This window comes from Artibeus jamaicensis, unplaced genomic scaffold (assembly GCF_021234435.1).
Source record: "Artibeus jamaicensis isolate MK-2021 breed Jamaican fruit bat unplaced genomic scaffold, CSHL_Jam_final contig_3126, whole genome shotgun sequence".
NCBI lineage: Eukaryota > Metazoa > Chordata > Mammalia > Chiroptera > Phyllostomidae > Artibeus > Artibeus jamaicensis.
Window position 1 is genome coordinate 17,551,011 of NW_026521723.1, and position 22,939 is coordinate 17,573,949.

At 40.0% G+C, this 22,939-nt stretch overlaps 2 pseudogenes; one reads left to right on the top strand and one right to left on the bottom strand.

Annotated features, from left to right (window-relative positions):
• Positions 1–5,311: 5,311 nt before the first annotated feature.
• On the bottom strand, positions 5,312–6,073 carry LOC119045168 (protein N-terminal asparagine amidohydrolase-like; annotated as a pseudogene).
• Positions 6,074–13,352: 7,279 nt separating this feature from the next.
• On the top strand, positions 13,353–19,775 carry LOC119045170 (ADP-ribosyl cyclase/cyclic ADP-ribose hydrolase 2-like; annotated as a pseudogene).
• Positions 19,776–22,939: the final 3,164 nt, after the last annotated feature.

The following is a 22,939-nucleotide window of genomic DNA, read 5'->3' on the forward strand; positions in this document are numbered from 1 at the left end:
AGAAAATACTGATTTGGAGATTTTTAAAAACACAAACAATTTAATCTCTCTGAACCTCGGTCTTTTCATTTTTTTTTTGATGAGAATAACACTGTATCTGTTTCACAGGAAAGAGTGAAGAACAAATGGGAAAATATAACAGTCACAAATTATAAATCATTATTGTTTACAGTTTTCATTGTTTTAATGAGAAAAACCTCTCCACACCCCCAATTTGGTTCATCTGTGCAGTTCAAAAGCTGCACTATAACTGCTCTGCAAAGTGATTAAACATTTATAGTTTTTAGGCATATGTCATCTTTCAGGGGCCTACAGAAGATCTGTTGGTCACCTAAAGCAATGATTTCCAACCATTTTCATGTCATGGCACACATAAACTAATTATGAAAATTCTGCAGCACACCAAAAAGTGATAATTTTTGTTGGTCTGACAAAAATAGGTATAATTTTGACTCATTCACACTGGACAGCTATTGTTGTATTGGCTGTTGTCATCTTTCTACTTGAAGATCTAAGGCAGGGGTGTCAAACTCATTTTCCCTAGGAGCCACATCAGCCTCGTGGTTGCCTTCAAAGGGCCAAATGTAATTTCAACTCCTTAACAGTTAAGGAGTAGTTACATTATATAGTCCTAAATTTACATTTGGCCCTTTGAAAGCAACCATGAGGCTGATGTGGCCCCCAGTGAAAATGAGTTTGACACCCCTGATTTAAGAAAAAAGAGGTCAGTGCTTCTCACTAAACAGTCAGGTATAGCATGTATTGAACATTCTTGCAGCGTACCATTGTACCATGGCACATGAGTTGTAAATCACTGGCTTAAAGATAACAGCAGTTTGAAGGCAGCAGATCTCAGGCTCCAGAGATCTACTCAGGAGTTCCTTCAGGGCCTGGTCCACCAGATTACTTCTACTGGCTCTTTTGTTCTGATGCTTGGTTGCATTGCGCGTGTGTGTGTGTGTGTGTGTGTGTGTGTGTGTGTGTGTAATGGGGAGCAATAGGTCAAAGTAAGAAGGTAATTCACTCATAACCAGGAAAAACCTGAACAAATAAATTAAAAGAATGGGTGTGTATGTAGGTGAGAAAGAGAAAGATATGTTCTAAGAACAATGCCTTACATATTATAGCAGTACTGACAACCTAATACTATATCTAGGTACAACAGTAGTAGGTACTTTAGATAGAGTGTCCTTTTCTACAGTCTTGAAAATGTTTTACCACAATATTAGTTTTTTACTGACTTTTTGCCTCAGCTTCTTAGACCTTGGGAAGCTAAAGACACATCTATAAATAATACAGATTGAAACAAAAGAGTTATTCAGATTCAAGTAGAACCATCTGCAGACACATCAGTCAGACGCTGGCTTTCATATTACCAATTACATCATCAGTAGTTCACGTTTCATGATTTGCTACAACCTTTGAATTCCTGAGTCTGAGACCCTTTCCTGTGAGGCCAGAAAGAGTACAGCTGTAACAGATCTCCTTGGTGTAATTTGAGAAGCTAAAATTAAGGAGCTTTCATGAATAAGCTACATGTTCTTATGAGAGAGATTGGGAAGGGGGGCAGTTTAGTGGTGCCCACTCATCTTGTCCACTCCTCTGTCCCTCTGAAAAATGACTAAGCCATGTCATATAAAAACAGTCTCTACGATCCCATGGTATTTCATAACAACATAGGGCAGGTGTTCTTATCCTAATTATACATGAGGAAACTGTAACTTACAAAGATTTTCCCAATGTGAAATGCCTTAGACATGGGGGAAACTTAGAACTGTAACTTGGATTTACAAATGTTAAGACTAAGATTTGTTTCTCTCGTAACTATAATCCACTGCTTCTTGGCTATAACCATATTAGACAAACAGCAACAATTTGAACAAGACTAGGACAGAAAAGGCTCCCCTTCATCTTGAGCCTTCAGAGTTGAACTGGAATACACCATTAAATTCTTTTTCTTTTTTGGCATACAAACATACAAAGATATATTACATGGGATAACCATATCACAAATTGGAACAAAATGTCCAGCAATAGGGATAGGTTAAATGTATTGTATTTCCATCATAATTTCTCTTCTGTGTTTTCCAAGGTATTTTTTTCGACCACAGTTCACGTTCAGTACTATTCTGCATTAGCTTCAGAAGTGCAAAGTGGCCAGAAAATCACTCAGTCTACAGAGTGGTCCTCAAGCATCCCAGGTACATGCCTGGTCTCATACGGAGTTATCGATGATGTTATTGACCATCAATGGTTATTGTTAATAACAGTGTTATTAAGAATGATGTTACTAACATCAATGATGTTATTGACCATATTCCCCATGCTGCAATTCCTATCTCTGTGACTATTCCATAACTACCAATTTGTACTTAATTCCTTCACCCTTTTCACCCAGCACCCACCCCTCACATTCTCTTTCCCCTCTGACAATTGTCAGTCTGTCCTCTGTTTCTATTTTGTTTATTTTGTTCTTTAGATTCCACATACACAGGAAATCATGTGCCATTGCATTTTTGGGTCTCCACCTTGCCCACTGTGAATCTTGGGACATCTCACCTCCGTAATAACATGATCTCTTTAAACAGGTTTTGTTTGTTCTGTTTCTCTGGAGAACCCTAATATGTCAGGTAACATTAAGTGTTTTCAATATGCTAGATCGATGTTTCTCTCTCTTAAAAAATCAATAAATAAAACATAGACATATTCTAAAAGCTTTTCCTGAATTAATTCGTTCAGTCTTTATACTAACACTGAGATAGGAACTGAGGAAAGAACATTCTAAGCCCAGCATGCTGTGGGGAAAGACAACACACATTGCAAATTTTACCCTCTGTGCCCATCTTTGGGCTCATTCTTCAGCTTTCCAATAATTTTATAAACGTTGAATTTTCTGTACCAAATTCCTATCTGCTTGAAATAGAGTGACTCCTTTTATTTGTTATTAAACCCTACTTGATATAGTATTCACTGGTCTTTATAAGTACTTTACTAAGTTCACTCCTCATTTGACCTTCTCAGTGTCTACAGAAGAGTTACAGACCCACCCTTTCACTGACGTTCCCCTCTCCTGCCATTTCTCCTTTGTGGAGGGCACAGAAAGTCTTGAGTTTTCTTGGGAATGAGAAGATGTCCGAGAAGAATATAAGGTAGAAACTTATAGAGAACATTTCCTCTTCTTCAGGTATTATAATTTTTTGAAGTTTTCTCTAAGCTGGTTTACCAGTTTTGCAATAACACAGAGCAACTAGAGGACCAAAACTCATTGTATGAGGGAAGAGTCTCCATGAATCAGGGTGAAATGTCTGAGGGGATTCTATCACTTTTACTAAGAAATGTGAATTTCATGGATGAAGCTGTCTGTAAGTGTGCAACCATCACATCCCATGGAAGAGGCAAAAGTACAATAAAGCTAATAGTAGAAGGTGAGAACATTTATGGGATAAATTTGGTTCCAAGCTCTGTCTCTCTTCATAGGGATAAACTGTAAGTTTTCTCTTCTAGTATTCTCACTTTTTGTCTTCAAATCATTATAGGCTTTTCTCATTCCCATAACAAGAGTCTATACTATGTAATTGGAATGTCAGTTCATCACAGCTAAAAATATTGCTCTCAACCAAAGTTGCTATATCTGTACCTAGCATTCAAATAAGGGACCAAAGAATAGGAAAAGGAAAACACTGGCCTTGTTGTGAACTCACTAAACAAATTTTAACACTGAAAAACAAAAATGTTAAATAACAATAATCCTACACAAATCCTCTGAGATCTGATGTGTGGTTTAGTAAGAAGAGCCCTGCATTGGAAGTCAGGCGGCCCAAGTTCTAGTTCTAGATAACTCTGGACAACTCATTTAGCTTTTCTAGGCTTCATTTTCTCACTATTCAAATGTGGGATTGGACTGGACCGGTGGATCTCCATAGTGCCTCAGGGATCCTCACCTTTCTCAGGGTTACATGGACAGTGGTCTTCATCCCACCAGAGATTGATCTCACAGTGGGTGGAGGGAGGCGTGGCAGAGTTCTTCCAGGGTAGGAGTTGGAAGAGATGGGGAAATGGTGAGACTTATTTGTTATCATCTGCGTTTCTCAGCAGACTATATGAAGTTAGCAAAAGTTCAGAATGAACCCCTCAAAAGAGGGGAAGATTCCAAAAACAAACACAGCCTGTAGTAGGGGAAACCTGGAGAACAGGAGCATACATGTCTCGTAATTGTCTCTCACCGTGCCTGGACTGAAATTTTAACTACAGTGAACCTCAAGATGTGTTGCCCACATAAGGGTCACCGTAAAAACTCAGGGCAAGATTCTGCTAGCCCAGTCCTCCTAGGATAAAACAAAAAAGGAACTAATTGTTTTTGACCAGACTCTGAAAATGCTCCAGTGCAGTTTGATAGGATTGATAATGAGGAGATGGCCACATGCATCTCCAAGGGCTGGTACCTCATGCCCAAGGTGACATGGTGGGACTGGGCAGAGAGGGACCTGAGCAATCACAGTACTGCGGAGGTCGTGGAGGAGCAGGTGAATGGCTTCTACAAGGTGTTTTCCGTCCTGAAATACCCCATTAAGTTGAACAAGAAATATATCTGCCGCATAACAGAGACAGATGTGAACAACCAGCCCTTCAGAATCATCCGCAAGTATCCCAGTAAGTGAGTGAAGGCAGGGTGTGTTTCACCACAGAGAATTCATTAGTCGTTAATATTTACTGAATGCCAAATGTATCAGGCACTGCTGGGTTGTTTGGAGATTTACGGAAACATCAGGAACATAAGCCTGTAACTTGGGGCAAGAGAAGGTGGTGAGGTGGAGTCTCTTTGGGTTTGAAAAGAATCCACACTTCAGGGGCTGACAACTTTTACCCTGATTGATGTGGCAGTTATTATTGATGAGGCTTCTGTTCCTTTGCCAAGGGCATCACCTTTGTGACGTGACAGGCTGAGTAGTCGGAGCTGCCATTTATGGGCCTCTCGCCACATGCCTGGCACTTTATGTGTTTCACTTTCAGTCCTTGCCTCAACTCTGCAAGGGAATTGTTATTGTTGCCCCCCTCCTGTGTGAGTAATCCAAGAAGTTAAATAATTTGACCAAGGACATAGCTAATTAGCACAAGAGTTAAAATTCAAACCTTTCGGAATCCAAACTTCATGTACTTTATTTTTTTTTGCCTTTGCCAAAGTAAGATTTTATTTTGAAAGTCATCTGAAAGACACTAAGACTCAACAGATGTGGATTCCAAATTCATATTCTGTCCAACCCCCACCAATAGTCTCTGTTATGCCAAAAAGTTGCTTTGGTAATTCCTATTTCTAGCTTCCTACAGAAGAGATCTTTTCTCATAAGCCGTCTTCATTTTTTTTTTTGTAAAGCAGAGTGTGTTTGTTGGAGATGGGTATTTTTTAAAAAACACCTAGGTAGACCTAATATGTTCAACCAAGTTGGGGGTGACGTCACCAGAGGTGGGGGTGACGTCACCAGAGGTGACCTGAAACATTCTCCAGTATTTGCTTATCATCTTGCTGTAACCAGAAATCCACATGTGGAAATGGCATCCAGTAGGTCCTATACAAAGTTCTGTCTTTGCATCGTAAATACTAATCATCGGTCCTCCTGTTAAAGCCCAAGCAGCGCGCAGCTCCTCCTCCGGCCTGCGATACTGGAAGGGGGCTCTGTAAATCTCTGCAGTTTTAATGTTGACAGCAACGCCATAAGTTATTGGAAAGTGGTTTTCGTTTTCTTCCTGGTCGTTTAATTCTGTCACACGTAATGTCACTAAGTGAATGTCATCTTCTTGACTGTCAAATTCACTAAGAAGCTGATGAGTAAGTTTTTGTGACCACCGCCTTTCATCGCCGAAGCTGCCCACGAGGTGCGCCTCCAGCCTTTCACGTTGAGTGTGGTTGGAAAAGAATTTTATGGAGTTCATGATCAAGGGGACCTCAGCCTTGGTGTCAGTTCATCACAATGTGTCAAGCAGGTAGTCCCATTACCTCCAGGAGCAGGTGGGCTCGGACAAGGTCCCCCGCAGACCGCGGCAGCCACACTTGCCGCCCCTCAACCAGCAGCGGCATCGCTGAGGCAGCCACTCCGCAGGCCCAGGGTGGCGGTGGCCTCCCCAGCCGCCGGTTGCCCGCCGGTGTCATGTACCTTATTTTTTTATTCTGAGCATTTATATACTTAAGACCACAGACTGCGTGAATAGATCTAAGTCTGGAGAAGGGGAGCCCCTGTGTGATAAGCAGTGAGACTAGAAATGAAGTCACTGCCCATTCATGAATCCTAGACAGTCCTAATGTTTCATCTAACTACATTCTGGGGAACCCTGCAGTTCCTTGACAGAGTCCTTTAGAGAAAATTTGATGGATAAGTTTGTGTGTGTCAGTTCTGTTACTTCCAAACTGTTTTCACACTCTTCAAGGAAGGATTCAAAGACTTGAAAAAGCATATAAGAAAAGGAACATGTATTTATTGAACATATATGGTGTTGTAGGGTGGACCTAGGTACCTTCACATACCACATTTAACTTTGCAGTGACTTCTGAGGTAGATGCTATTACCCTAGTTAGCAGAGAAGGAAACAGGGAGAGACCATAATTACACAGAGGCCACACAGCTGAAAGTACTACATTGCAGGATTTGAACCCAAGTCTAAATTAACAAAGGCCTGTGTACTTCCCACTGTACCATAGTGACTCAGGGGCAATCAGTTGCTTGTGTTATAGCATCCACAGCCTCAGGCAGAGTCATTGATGTTTGCTGACCTGGGCGGTCCCATCTGCTTCTCCTTCAAGGAGGAAGGCACGGTGATGATTAAACTGCACCATAAGCTTCTTCCTTCTACTTCCCATGTTCCTGACTTAGATCCTTACCAAGACCTCCTTGGAGGGTTAGATCTGGCAGGGACTTCAGGCATCATCTTCTACTACCCACAGCATGTAGAAGTGAGGAAACAAAAAAAGGAGGGGTGAGTAGTTGTCCAAGGTAGTACAACCTCTGTATGAGAAGTGGTAAGGGAGTCAGACTTCATGCAAATATTGATCGTCCCCTTTCAGGTTTGGTCAATATGAGCATGGCAGTTAATCAACCCATGCACTTTGGGAATACTGGATCTCCCAGTAACTAGCTGTGAATATTATACAAATGTTAAAATTATTTACTAAAAATTTTAGACAAGAATAGCCAAAACAATCCCAAAAAAGTATAAAGGATATAGTTATTGTGAGCCTTTCTCCATGTCATTAAAAAAGCAAGAGAGTATGAGCCCAGGTTGTTTAACTGTAAGCATGTTAAAAAAAAGAGGATATATGGTAATAATGATAATAATAATAACTATTTTTATTAATGACAATTACTGGTTATTTCTGCATGATGTGATTAAGGCAATTTTTCTTTTCTTTTTTTACTTGTCTGTCTTATACAACATTCTGTAATGAATATACATTATTTTTATAGTCCCAAAAGAGCTATATTTATAAAACTCTTTTAAAATGCCTTTATGATATATAATTCACGTGCCATAAAATTCATTTAAGTGTGCAATTCAATTGTTATAGTATATTCACAGAGTTGTGTACCAACCATCACTATCTAATTTTAGAACATATTACCCTAAAAAAGGAATTCCGTATCTATTCGCTCTCACTCTACATTCCTCCCACTGTTCCCTCAGTACTAGGTAAATGCTAATCTACTTCCTGGGCAATATATTATAGACTTGCCTATTTAGACCTTTTTAAATTTTATTTATTTATTTATTTTATTAATGTTCAGATACAGTTGTCTTCATTTTCCCACCACCACTTTCCCCTGCCCCACCCACCCCCATCTCTCACCCTCAATCCTATCCCCACTTTGGCTTTGTCTGTGGGTCCTTTATTAATTTTCACTGACGACCCTTTCATATAAATGGAATCATACATTATGTAGTAACTGGCTCCTTTCGATCAGAATTATAATGTTTTCAAAGTTTATGTTGTAGTGTGTATCAATACTTCATTTATTTTTATTGCTGAATAACATTCCACTGTATCGATATGCCACTTTATCCATTCATCAGCTGATGAAAATTGGGGAGTGTTCCCTTTTTGGGGCAATGATGAGTGATGCTGCTGTGAATATTGGTGTGTGAGCTTTTGTGTAGACGTGTTTTCAGTTGTTCTGGATACATACTTAGGAAGAAAATTGCTGGGTCATGTGGTAATTCCATTTTTTAACCTTTTGAGAAATTAACAGACTGTTTTCCAAAGTGGCTTTGCCATTTCACATTCCCACCAACAGCGTATGTGTTTCATTTCTCAGCATCCTTGTCAGCACTCATTATTATTTGTCTTTTTTAAAATTTTTAGTCATGCTATTGGGTGTGGTTTTGATCTGCATTCCCCTGATGGCTAATGATGTTCATTGAATATCTTTCCATGTGCTTATTGGTGATTTGTGTATCTTCTTTGGAGAAATGTTCATTTACATCATTTTCTCATTTTAAAAAATGGGCGACTTATCTTTTTATTATTAAGTGGTAAAGCTTCTTTATATTTTTTGGATACCAGTCCCTTATCTAATATATGATTTGCAAATACTTTATCCCCTACTGTGGGTTTCCTTTCCTATTCTTGATGTTGTCCTTTGAAGCAGAATAGAATTAATTTCCCTAATCAAAGATCACAAAGATTTACTCTTATGTTTTCTTCTAAGAGCTTTATGATTTTAGCTTTTACATGTCAGTCTATGATCATTTTTATGTAATCTTTGTGTATAACATGGGATAGGAGTCCAATATCATTCTTTTGTGTATAGATATTCAGTCTTCTCAGGGCCATTTATTGAAAAGACTAATCTTTTCCAACTGAATTCTCTTGACATCCTTGTCAAAAACAACTGACCATAAACAAGGTTTATTTCTGGTCTCTCAATTACATTCCATTGCATTATCTATCCTTACGTCAGTACTACACTGTCTTGATTTCTATAGCTTTTTAGTAAGTTCTGATACAGGGAAGTGTGAATCCTCCAATTTTATTCTTCTTTTTCAGGATTGTTTTGGCTATTCTTATTTTGATATTTCCATATGAACTTTAGGATCAGCTTATCAATTTCTGCAAAAAAAGGCACCTGGGATTTTGAAACAGAATGTATTGAATTTATAGATCAATTTTGGGAGGACTGCCAATTTAGCACTGTTGTCTTCCAATCTATGAACATAGATGTCTTCCCATTTATTTCAGCCTTCTTTAATTTCTTTCAGTGATGTTTTGTAGATTTCAATGCATGTCATACCTCTTTTGTTAAATTTATTCTTAAGTATTTTATTTTTTTCACTTTTTGTAGATACAATTGTTTTCTTAATTTTATTTTTGAAATGTTTTTGCTAGGATAAAGAAATACAATTGATTTTTGTACATTGATTTTGTATCTTGCAACTTTGTTGAATTTATTAGTTGTAAATGCTTTTTCTTTGTGGAGATTCCTTAGTATTTTCCATATACAAGATTATGTTATCTATGAACAAAGACAGTTTTATTTCTTTCCAATTTTACTTATATTTTATTTTCTTGATTAACTTTTCTGACTAGACTCTCCAGTACAATATTGAATAGAAGAAGTAAGAGTAAGCATTCTTGTTTCATTTCTGATCTTAAGGACAAAACATTCCGTCTTTCACTGTTACATGTGATGTTAGCTGTGAGTTTATTGTACATGGTTTTTATCAGGATGAGAATGTTGTCTTCTATTGCTAGCTTGTTGAGTATTTTTATCAAGAAAAAATTAAGATTTTTGCTAAATGCTTTTTCTGAGAAAATCATGCAATCTTTGTCCTTTATTAACATGGTATATCACACTCATTGATTTTTGTATATTGAACTGACCTCATGTATTTCTGGAATCTATCATATTTGGTCATGGTATATAATTTTTTTTGTTGTTGCTGGATTGGGTTTGCAGGTATTTTGTTGAGGATTTTTGTCTCCATATTCATAAGAGATATTGGCCTGTAGATTTTTCCTTTTGTGATACCTTTCTTTGGTTTTGGTATTAGGATATTATTGGTCTCATGGAATAAGCTGAAATGTGTTCCCTTGTGATTATTTTTGGAAGAGTCTGTGAAGGCTTTGTGTTAATTCTTTAACTTTTGGTTTTATTTATTTTATTTGTTATTTTCCTATTCTCTATTTCATTTACTTCAACTCTAGTCTTTATTATTTCCGTCTTTATGCTTGCTTTGGGTTTAGTTTAATTTTCTTCTTCTGGAAACTTAAGGTACAATGTTTGGTTATTGATTTGAGATCTTCTTTCTAATATAGGTATTTGTATCAGTAAATTTCCTTCTCAGTGCTGATTTAGCAGCATCCTGTAAGTTTTGGTATGTTAGGTTTTCATTTTCATTCATCTCAAAGTATTTTCTAATTTCCCTCAGGATAACTTATTTGACTCATTATTTAGAGTTGTGTTGTTTAATTTTCACAGATTTTCTACTTCCTCAATTTTATTGTCATTGAGTTCTAATTTCATTCCATTATAATAACCTTTGAAAGTGTGAAGTGTGAGCGCTGGGAAGAGTAGCGGTTCTCCAAGAAGCAACCCCAAACCAGCAACATCGGCACCAACTGGGAGCTTGCTGGAAATGCAGATTTTCAGGTCCCACCCAAAACTTACTGAATCAAATATTCTGAGGGTAGACCTAACAATTTGTGTTTTAACAAGGCCTCCCGGTGATTTTTACCCACTCTCAAATTCAAGAACCACTGATGTAGAATGTTGGTCCTTAGGGGTGGTGAAGACCCAGGGAAACTCTGGCCTGTCCCTCTGTATGAGGATGGGATGCTATCTCCTCCAAGTCTTGAGCAGCAGGTGAGGAAGGCAGAGCTCCTGACTCCTTGCCTCATTCCAGTAAAACGGGACTAATTAAATGGACTCAGAGATTTAAATGTTCTCTTTTGAGTTGCCTTTTTCTTTAAAGAAAAGAAGAATGGGGTTACTTATTCTATAGACTATTAAGCTTTTCCCACATATTCAAGAGTGGTTGGGTGTCTTTGACCATTAGAGTGGGCCACAGACTCTCTCCTGAGACACTAGGATAAGTTATCACTGAGATAACTCCAAGGAAATCCCTGCTTTATGTCTCGCTAAATTTCAGCATCTAAAATAGGTCCTGGAAATGCATAAAAGGCCCATATAGTTTACTTTTCTTCACCTCCTTTTATGGACTTATTTGTATAAGGCCCTTTGAGATGTGACACACACCTATTTTTTCTGTCCTCGCATCCCTTTGTTTTTCAGCACAGGGCTATTGCTTGTTGGTCTCAGCTTACTAACTCTTTGTGGTTTCTAGATTTTGTTCATTTTTTCATTTTTGGAGACTCTTCCTATGCTTGGTATGCATTTTTTTTCTTGGAGTACCTAACAAGCTTCTGCTCATCCTTCAAGATTTGGCCCAGACTTCAAACCCTTCTTAATTCTCTAACTCTCATTTCCATTTGTGTAGTATTTCATTCATTCATGAAATATTTGTTGGGCTACAACTCTGCATCAGATTCTTTTTTAGGCATTGGGGATGCGACAAGGAATAAAATAAACCCTACCTTCATGGAGCTTACGTGCTAGTAGTAGAAAGTAATAGATAGTAAATAAACAGATCAATAAAATATGTAGTATGTCACTGAATTGAATCCATTTATATGAAATACAGAACAGGCTAACTTAATCTGTGCTGTTAGAAATCAGGATAATGGTTGCCCTTGGATCAGGAAGGAAATGGATAGTGACCAGAAGAGACCATGAGGAGATTCCTGAGTGTTGGTAACATTCTGTTTCTTGATCTGGGTGCTGGTTCCATGGCTGTGTTCAGTTGGTGAAAATTAATTGAGCTGGACACTTACACGTACTTTTCTGTGGGTATATTATATTTCATTTTAAAGTAAAACATTTATATAGTATATCAGATGGTGAAGTCATATAAAGCAAAATAATGCATGAAAGTCAGATGGGAAAGAGGGGAGAAAGTCTTACTGAGTAATTAAATTTTAATGAAAAATTGTAGGAAGTGAGGAAGCCAAGCTTTGAGGTGGACAAAGGCTGGCGGATTTGAAAAACAGCAAGAAGGCCAGTGGTTGGAATAGAGAGAATATGTGGGAGAATGTAAGAGATAATATCAGAAAGATAATAGGAGGCTAGATTGCATTGTGCTTATAGGGTTTGGCTTTTGTTCATACTATGAGAAAAGATGGAAAACTAGTAGATGGTTTTGAACAGAGGAGTAACAATGATCTGACTTATATTTTTTAAGTATTTTTCTGGCTTCTTTGAGAAAAGACCTAGGAGAGGCCAAGCATGGGAACAGGGTGACCAGTTGGGAGATTGTTACAACAATCCAGGCAAGAGAAGATGATGACTTAGTCTAAGGTGGTGAGAAGAGATTGGGTTATGTATGTATTTTTGAAGGTAGAGCAAGTAGGATTTGCTGACAGATTAGATGATGATGTGAAAGAAAGAGAGGGTCAATGATGACTTAGGGTTTTGCCCTGAGAAACTGGAGGAATGGAGTCACCATTTATTCTAAGTAGGAAGTCCTGGAGTTTGGTCTGGGATGTGTGTAAGTTAGAGATGCCCATTTTAGGTACTTGAGGGGCAATGCAGAGTAGATGGTTGGCTGTGAAATTGCAGTTTAGGAGATAGATCCTGGCTTGAAACATAAATATAGGAATTGTCAATCTGTAGATGGTATTTTGAATTATGAGACTAGATGACTCACCAAGCAAGTAGTCATGGATGGAGAAGAGCAGAGGTTTAGGCACTGAGTCCTGCAACCCTCAACATTTGTAGGTCAGGGAGATGAAGAGAAATCGGGAAAGGAGAATGAGAAGGAGTAGATAGTGAAGTGGAAAGGGAACTAGGAAAGTGTCCTGACCTAGAAGCCAAATGAAGGAAATGTTTCAGGGAGGAAGTTGTGTAGTGACCTGGGTCAAAAACTGCTGATGATTCAAAGTAAGATAACTGACAATGGATCCCCTGAGGGGAGGAACATGAACTATTTTTTGAGTCCGAGCCTAGATCACTAAACAGTTAACACAGAGGACAGTTTGTTTCAAAGGGGAAGAGCAGAGAGATGTGTATTAGCTTAGAAATTTAGAGGGTCTTGGTTTCACTTTTTTCTTTCATTTAAATGGGAGAAATAATCGTGTTTGTATGTTGATAATGAACAAATGGATGCATAAAATTGATGATGTAGGAGGAGAAGGGAAAATTACTGAGTAGTGTCTTTCAGAAGGCAGAGGGGATGGGGTCTAATGCACAGGCAGGAGGGTTTTCCTTGGGTAAAATCATGTAAAAGGGAGTTTACACAGAATATGTGGGCAGATGCACAAAGGTGAGTAGTGTGGTAGGGGGCACTTGTGGGCATTCTTTTCTGCTTGCTTCTAATTTTCTTAGTGAGATAAGAGGCAAGTTTTTAGCTGAGAGGCTGGAGATGGTGGTATGTAAGATTTGAGGAGAAAGAATGAAATAAATAGTCACCTATGATAGTAGGCAAGAATAAAGAAACATAACATGCTTCCTGGGAAGTACTAAAGGCATATACTAGGTTCATGGTCATGAATTTAAAGTGAGGACCCTCAGCATGATTGTGTGTTTTTCTCCAGCCACATGCAGCTGCTTGTGTGTGGACAGAGAATGGAGGGCTTTGCTATGCAAGTATGACAAAGGAAGACAGGTGCACGCTAGAATGTGGTGAAAATAATCAGTCATGGATCTAAGCTGGGTTAGGAAGGATGAAGGATGTGAAAGGAATGAAGGATGGTGAAAAAGTGGGAGGATCATTTGGTTTCAGGTCCTGATGGGAGCCAGATCATTTTGGGGGTTAGGTACTAGAGACAATGAGATGGAAGGATAAAAGGTAGGGGCTGGAGAGTATCAGTGCATGAAATTGAGGTAATGGACTGGTTGTAGTTATTGCTAATGACAAAAACCTAAGTTCTAACCATGGGGAGGGTGGCTAAGGTAAGATGGGAAACAATATCCTTGGAAGAATGGTCCAAGGGAAGTCAATGGACCTATCTGAGATAGTGACACCAAGAATTACGACAGAAGTAATGTTGTATAGATTGACAAGAGTCGCAGCTAAAATCAATAGGGACAATAGATGTGGTGGGGACAATAGATGACTAACATAGAAGAGTAGTGGATGGAAATGTGTAATGACATGGAATTGTAATATAGTGGCTTATAGAGATGGGGGGAGGGAGAGAAGCTGTAATAAGGAATTTACCTACCCACAGTACATGAAGAATGCTGGAAAGAAAACCAGCATCACTTGAAAGGGCTGGAGAGGGAAGACCTGTCCTCAGAGGAAAGCCAGATTTCAGTCTGAGCAAGAAGGAGAGAGAAATACTAACAGAGGAGGTCAGGAGTAGGTGTTTGCTGACAATTGATAGCAAATTCCAGAGGAAAGAGTGGGTTTCAGAAAGTTGGGAATGGACTGGAAATGGGATCAGAAAAGGGACAGTACAGAGCCATATGGGGTTTAGAGTCCATGGGGTGAAGGATACACTGGGGTTCTAGGGCTTCTTGCAGTGTTAAATATGAGTAGGGGAAAAGCTGCGATAATATTAGGTATGGTGGCCTCAAGGCAGACCCTGATGGCAAAGTTATAAATGTTGTTGGGGTGGTGGAGTGAGGGTGGGTGTCATCAGGAGCACAGGGAGTTCTGAAGTCCTCTCTTCGCTCTTTGTGGTGGAGATGTATAGGCCAGGGTGGAGCAGACTTCTCTGGAGAACATGGAACTCTGGGGCTCTGTTTTGACTCTTGTGGGTGATGACATGGAAGCTGGAAAAAGAGAAGCAAGACAGACACACACAGGAGCTTGGTTTGTAAATGGAGCTCGAACTGCAAAGAGCTTGAACTGCATATTGCAGTTCAAGGGTGCTCGATTGACATAGGCTCCAATGTGACTGGCACTTCTGGGGGGGAAACACATGCTCCATAGAACCTCGAACACATTATATTTGCAGAATTATTGCATCACTGAAATTCGTTTTTATTCATTGTGTTACAAGACTGAGAATCCCTCCCAAACAGGAGCCATGTTGCCCTCTCTCTTTTAGTGCCTGACTCTTTCAACAGATGTTGTTAGCTCTTAATTCCTGAATTTTTTCCTTAGGCCTCAGAGATGCAAAATAACTTGGAAACTTGAAATGGAAATGCAGGACCTCTTTATTTCTTTCCTCAAGATACATCAGCAACATCCTCCTCCCGTCTCCCTCTGTGGGTTCGGGAGCTAAAACGCAGACTCTGCAGTCATGCCTCGCTGGAATGGGTGGCATTTGCTTGCTGAGGGTGTTGGCTTCACTCGCCTGTGTCTCAGCCCCATTAACCCGGGAGACGAAGTAGGGCTGTTCCAAGGCCCTGGGCCCATTTTGTTTCTGTCTCCCTTCTCTCTCTGGAATTTGATGGGAAATATCCCATTCATGTCTCTTTTCTTTTTTAGCTTCTGTAATTGTTCCCCACACACTGTTATTGTTGAATCAATGACTGAGTCAACCAGGAGTGTGCCTTACAGACAAAGGGGAGCTGCTGGAGGTGAACAAACTGCCTGAGAGCCCCTGCTTTTCGGGGAAACAGAGGGCATTCATTTTTCACAGCTCTCCTCTCCTGTGTAACTTTCAGAAATACATTGCCACTGAAAGCCGGGTTTATCTCTGATACAAAACTCCAGCCTGCTGTGTTTTCTTTTTCTTTCTCTCTCTCTCCCCCCTTTCTCTCTCTCTCTCTTTCTTTCTCCTTCCTCCCTTCCTCCCTTCTTTCCTTCCTTCCTTCCTTCCTTCCTTCCTTCCTTCCTTCCTTCCTTCCTTCCTTCCTTCCTTCCTTCCTTCCTTCCTTCCTTCCTTCCCTCTTCCTTTCTTCCTTTCTTTCTCACTCACTCACTCATTTCCTTCCTTCCTTTTTTTTTTTTTTGTGAGGAGAAAGTATCCTTCTCCACCTGACTACTTTGAAGAGATCTGAATCACATCTGCCTAAGAACCAAACAGTCTTTCCCAGAGCTCCTGGTTTTCTCTTATGGAAAATATTCTTTTTTCCCCTCTTGGCACCTTTCTGCCATAAGCAGAAAAAAAAGTAAGGGGTTAGCAGGACCAGTATGTTGGATGCTCCCCAATTTTGTCTATTTAGGTCTTGTATGGAAGTCTTGTTTTTTTCTCTTTAATTCTGTTTTATTTGTAAGGTATACTTTCATTTGACCTATGCCTCTCACACATTAAGTTCTCTGAGGAAACTTTAAAAATCTTTACTGCAAAATAAAAGACAGTTAAAAGCCTTTTGAACTATCTATTTTGTGTGTATTTTATTGATATGGTACTTCAGTGACAGACAATGGAAAGTGTCTTTTTGTTGGAAAGTTCAGGGCAGACCAAATTTTCTCTAAGCCAGATATTTTTGGTTTTGGTAATGATGTTACATAGGCACTATGCTCATATACAGAACCTGAGAATGAGACAGCTGTAAAAATGATCGTGGAATTGAATTTGTATAAATCCTACTCTGGGCATTACTGCACAAAGGCTATGGACATTTTGGAAATATACAAAGATGGTTAGACTAACTCTTAAATTTTTCTGATTTACCCAGTTGATTTCAAGGTCTTTATTATTCCTAAACCCCACCTTCTAAATTTTTCTTGTTACTTTCCTTTTTAAACAGATTTTCCTCTTTTGTTCCTTTAGGAAATGGGGACAAGACAATGCCTTTCTTGGTGGCTAGGCCTTGTAGGAATGGAGCTTAGGTTATGGGAGAGAGGAGAAAAGGCATGTGAGAAAAAGATAGATAACTTCTCAGGAACCAGAGATTTTTCAACTGGCTCAAAACCAAAGTTTTTGGAATCACTGGAGTTAGGTGATAAAATAATTTCCATGGAGGTAAGACATACGTCTGCTTCTGAAACTTCCACCTAGGACGTCACAAAAAGAAGGCGCACCAGGAGATTTGTACAACTGTACAGATTTGGCACTCGCGTTCCTAAGGTAAGTTTTCAGCAGGCCAGACCTTTGAGGTGCACGCTGGAGGTTGCTGGGGGCCCCGGGGCTGGCTGCCATTGCCTCTGGATGTATCTTGTCCAGGAGACCACGTTGGACTGGGGGTTGCATTTCAGGGACCTGCAGAGGCCTCCCCTGAACTGCACTCACATATCTACTTAAAAGAAACCAAAGCAAGCCCTGCATACAGTTATTAGAACTAAATGAAAGAACTTATGACTTACTTTTATGTGGTCAGCAACTGCATAACAGAGAACACTAACTGGGAATTAATGGTTCGCATTGATGTGATCTTTGTTTTTCAATTTTATTTTTCAGTTACAGTTGACATTCAATATTATTTTATATTAGTTTCAGGTGTATGGCATAGTGGCTAGATAGTTATATAATTTACAAAATGATCCCCCAGATAATTCTAGTACCCACCTGGCACCATACATTATTATTACAATATTATTGATTATATTCCCTGTGCTATACTTTACATCCCCGTGACTATTTTGTAACTACCAATTTGTATGTCTTAATCCCTTCACCTTTTGCACACAGCCCCCCAACATCCCTCCCATCTGGCAACCCTCAGTTTGTTCCCTGAATCTATGAATCTGTTTCTATTTTGTTCATTTATTTTGTTCTTTAAATCCCACATCTAAGTGAAATTATATGGTATTTGTTCTCTCTGTGACTGACTTATTTCACTTACTATAATACTCTCTAGGTCCATCCATGTTCTTGCAAATAATAAGATTTCATCCTTTTTATGACTGAGTACTATTCCATTGTGTAAATATGCCGCATCTCCACTATTCACTTATCTGGTGGTGGGCACTTGGGTTGCTTCCATATCTTGGCCAAGGCATGGAATTGTGGATAATGCTGCAATGAACATGGGGTAGGTGTGATCATCTTCAAAATAAAGGGAAATGTCGTGAAAGTAGAATGAGTGTGAGAGGGACCCGGGTCTGGATCCTGCCTCTGTGTGGCTTTAGAGAAGTTCCTTAAACTTCATTAACTCTATATTCCTTACATGTAAAATATCTTTTCACAGGGTTATAGAACTATTACAAACCAATAAGCAGACCAACAACCAAGAGAAAAATGACCAAAGGCAATGAAATAAAAGAATAAGGACCAATAATTCATGTAGAGGTACTCAATCTCGAAGGAATAATAAAATTAATTAATTAATTAAAATAAATAGATAAGCAAGCAATGTGTTATCATTTTTCCTCTATCAGAGGCCCAGAAGTTTTAAAACACAGTGCTTGCAAAAAATGTAGTAAGGAAATAGACATGCTGAGTTTATTTAATTTTGGTGCGAATGTAACTGGGTGCAACCTCTTTGAAAAACAGTGGGCAATTATAAGCCAATTTATAAATGTACACATTATCTAAGAGGAAGAACTTTTCCACTGTATTTTCTTTGATACGATTTGGATATTTTTTGTCATGTGCATATGTTACTTTTTCAATAAGAAATAAATGTGAAATAATTTGAAAAAAATTAACTCCTATTGACAGGAAGACTCTCTCATTCCAGCAGCAAAATGAAGCTGTTACGTTTCACCATGAAACGGCCCTCAGCATCAGTAGCCCAGGGTTTCCTCTCTGCATGTCCCACGTGCATCCAGATTTACTCCAGGGCTCTGCGTGGACCTTAGATCCATCTACTCATTCACATTCTTTTTGCTCCCCTCTCCATCCTTCCCCTTATTACAGAAATAATTCAATAGGGACTTATGGAAACAACACAGATGCTCCAAAGCTAAAGCTAATTAACGTTATCTGTACTAATTTGCATCGTTCTTAATATTACATTTTGATTATGGAAAACTTATCTTCTGGGGTGCTCAGTCTACTCAACCACACCAGCCAGGGCTTTGTGGTTATTTTAAATGGTGTCCCAGAAAAGCAAAGCGGTATCTTCTGGCGGGTATCCTAAACCCAAGTCCTTACCCAAACGTCCAGATTTCTGCGGGTGAACAGGGCAGGCAAACTGGAAAATGCCCAGGCAGTAACAAGTTGTTTCTCCGGTGCCCGGGGACAAGAACAGCACAGCCATCCGGGGAGCCTTTCACGCAGAGCCGGAGAAGGACCCCTGTTCCGTGCTTCCCTCCGATGACAACCTTTTCATAAACCTCTCCAGGCACCCCATTCCCAGAGGCCAGGCCCTGTTCTGGGGAAAAAAAAAAAAAAACAAAAACAAAACATTTCCTGGTCAGCAGCTGTGCGGAGAGCAAGCATCGCTTTGCGCCCGAGAGCCACTTTCTGTAGGCGGGTCGGAGCTCTGCTGAGCTGGTGTCCACAGGAAAACGCCTCCAGACTCCAGTACCAGTCCTGCCCCACATCAGAGGAGTGCGAAAACCATGCTGCGGATCCTGTCTGGAACGGCTCCCATGCAGTACGCCAAAGATAGTTCTGGCCTGCTCCACATCATGCTGAATGGTTCGGAGCCCACAGAAGCCTGTCCCGTAAAAGGTTTTTTGTGTGTTGTTGCGGGTTTTTTGGGCAGATTTTGAAGTTCCCTACTTCCAGAAGGATAAAATCACACTCATTGAGATCTGGGTTATGCATGAAATCGGGGGACCTAACCTGGAGTCCTGCGGAGAAGGCCGTGTGAAAATCCTGGAGGAGCGACGGAAGGAAGTGGGTTTTCGGTCCAGCTGCATGAATGATCGATCACCTGCCAGTGAAGCTCTTAAAGCGCGTGGACCATAGCACTCTTCCTGACTGTGCGTCAAAGCGCTTTGATTTCTGAGTCACCCACTTCAAAGAGGCGTCTGTGTCCACCACAGGTATCTGCATGACATTGCCAGCCACTGACTGAAGAGCCAGCACCCAACCCCATTTTGAGTCCCGTTTACCGGATAAAGAGCGAGCCCCTGAAACCCTAAACGCCCGCCCATCATGACCCCAGGCAAAGCAGAACCCCAGACATGTGCGTTCTCTACTCAGGACCTCGCTGTGTGGCCCCAGGTGTGCTGCCTAGTTTTCAGGTCCGGAAAGCAGTAAATCTCCCCCCCCCCCAAAAAAAAAAGAAAGAAAGAAAAGAAAACTTACCTTCTGAATTATGTTTTCAGACTATTTTAACTTATTTTACTTCCTGAACACACACATAGTGTAACAGCAGGAAAAGTGCCCCAGAGCATGGTTTGGGAGAGGCCGCCCAATATTTAAAAGTGGCTGGGGACAAGGTACCCTTCAGACTGGGTTTGAGATTTCCTTCTGAGAATGAAAATTTGAATAATCAAACCGTGACTAATGAGATTGGTAATCTTTAACAATAACATAGCCAAAGAAGGTCTTTTAGTATTTGATTAGCAATGGAGTAATACTCCAAATCCAGTCAAGGTGACCTGGCTATAATTTTAGAGAACAAGACTTCTACACATGACTAAATACTAAAAAGCATAAACCTCATTGACCATAAGGGCTCTTTTGGAAGACAGTATTAGTGGGGGTGGGGTGTGCGTGGTGGTTATAGTAATCACTGGGACACAGGAGTGGAGAGCAAGTGTTGGTCATATGTCTCCAAGATGGAGCAGAACATACGGTCTTAACCAGCCAACATTCAGTCCACATGAATATACGTATGCTTATGGATAATGTGTGTGTATCAGGTAAAAGCCATTAAGGTTATCCAGCCAGACCCCGGTGCACTCCCTGTGCCACCTTCCCTGGTTTATTTGGCTTCTTGTGCAGGTTTACCTTCAGGCAGCCTTACCTGATGCCATTCCTCCAGTCTCGTAACACCTGTGGGGCCTCTAGGAGTCATTTAGTTTAGCCTCTTCTCAATACACCCTGACTTCTTTTTATTTTTTCAATTATATTTACTTATTTTTAGGGAGAGGGAAAAGTAGGGAGACAGGGAGGAAAACATCAATGTGTGGTTGCCTCTTACATACCACCTTCTGGGGACCTGGCCTGCAACCCAGGCAAGTGCCCTGACTGGGAATTGAACCAACGATCCTTTGATTCACAGGCCTGCATTCAATCCACTGAGCCACACCAGCTAGGACTCACCCTGACTTCTTATCACTTCCCACATGAGACCCACCATCCATCATTATTTTTTAAAATTATATGTTATTGTTTATGCTATTACAGTTGTCCCAGTTTTATCCCTTTGCCCCCTCTACCTAGCCCACCCTCACTCTCTCATGCAAACCCCACACCGTTGTCCATGTCCATGGGTCATGCACATATATTCTTTGTCTACTCTATTCCCTGTACTGTACTTTACATATCCACAACTATTCTGTAAGTCCAATTTGTATTTCTTAATTCCTCTACATTTTGAACCCATCACCCCAAACCCCTGCCATCAGGAAACTGTCAAAATATTCTTTATGTCTATGATTCTGTTTTGCTTGTTTTTTTGTTTTGTTTTTTGGATCCAGTTGTTGATAGATATAATTTATTGCCATTTTATTGTTAATATTGTTGATCTTCTTCTTAATAGATCCCCTTTAACATTTCATATAATATTGGCTTGGTGGTGATGAACTCCTTTAGCTTTTTCTTGTCTGGGAATTTTTTTATCTGTCCTTCCATTCTAAATGATAGCTTTTCTGGACAGAGTAATCTTGGTTGTAGGTCCTTGTTTTTATCACTTTGAATATTTCTTGCCAGTCCTTTCTACTGTGTAGTTTCTGTTGAGAAATCAGCTGACAGTCTTATGGGAGTTCCCTTGTAGCCTTGTAGGTAACTTTTTCTCTTGCTGCTTTTAAGATTTTCTGTCATTAAACTTTTGCATTTTAATTTATGATGTGTCTTGGAGTGGGCCTCTTTGGATTCATCTTGTTTAAGACTCTCTATGCTTCATGGACTTGTATGTCTATTTCTTTCACCAAGTTAGAGAAGTTTTCTGTCATTTTTTCAAATAGGTTTCCAATTTATTGCTCTCTCTCTTCTCCTTCCATCACCCCCATGATGTGAATGTTGGTATGCTTGAAGTTTTTCCAGAGGCTCCCTACACAATCCTCATTTTTTAGTTCTTTTTCTTCTTGCTCTTCTGATTCGTTGTTGTTTTTTTTTTGCTTCCTTATATTCCAAATTGCTGATTTGACTCTCAGCTTCATCTGCTCTACTGTTGATTCCCTGTGAATTGTTCTTTATTTGGATTAGTGTATCCTTCATTTCTGACTGGATTTCTTTTATACTGTTGAGTACCTCACTAAATTCCTTGAGCATCCTTATAAGCAGTTTTGAACTCTTCATCTAGTAAATTGCTTTTAGTTCTTTTTCTGGAGTTTTGTCTGTTCTTTCATTTGGGCCATGTTTCGTTGTCTCCTTGTTTTGGCAGCCTCCCTGTGTTTGTTTCTATGTATAAGGGAGAGCTGCTATATCTACCAGGCTTGGTAGAGTGGCCTAATGTAGTAGTTGTCCTGTAGAGTCCAGTGGCATAGCCTCCCCTAGTCCCACACTGATACCCAAGGTGCACCCACCGTGTGGGTTGTGTATAATAACATCCTGTTGTAGTTGAGCTTTGATTGCTGTTGGCACATCCAAGGTCAGCCTCTACTTGTGTTCTTTCCAGGGTCACACAGCATAAGCTACAAAGAGATTTGCAGATGGCTGCTACTTTTGTTGGGTTTAGACATGCCTCGGCTAGGCCAAGAATTAAACCAAGGCCCACTGCTGCTAGTGCTGTGCTAGGGCAATTTAGAGAGAGGTACAGGGCTTGCTGAAGCCAGATGCTGCTTGTTTGAGAGAATTTAGGAAAATCTGAAGCATGGGCCAAGACAAGCTGTTTGTATAGAAAAGCCACTGGAAATAGCTTGGGCAGGCCTGAAAGTTGGGTGGGGCTGGGTGTCAGAGAATCACCCGGGTAGGACAAACAGCGTGACCTAGGGTGATGAAGTCTCAGATATTGTGCCAACCTATGGGCTCTGGCTCTGTGGGAGGAGGGCTAAGAAAAAG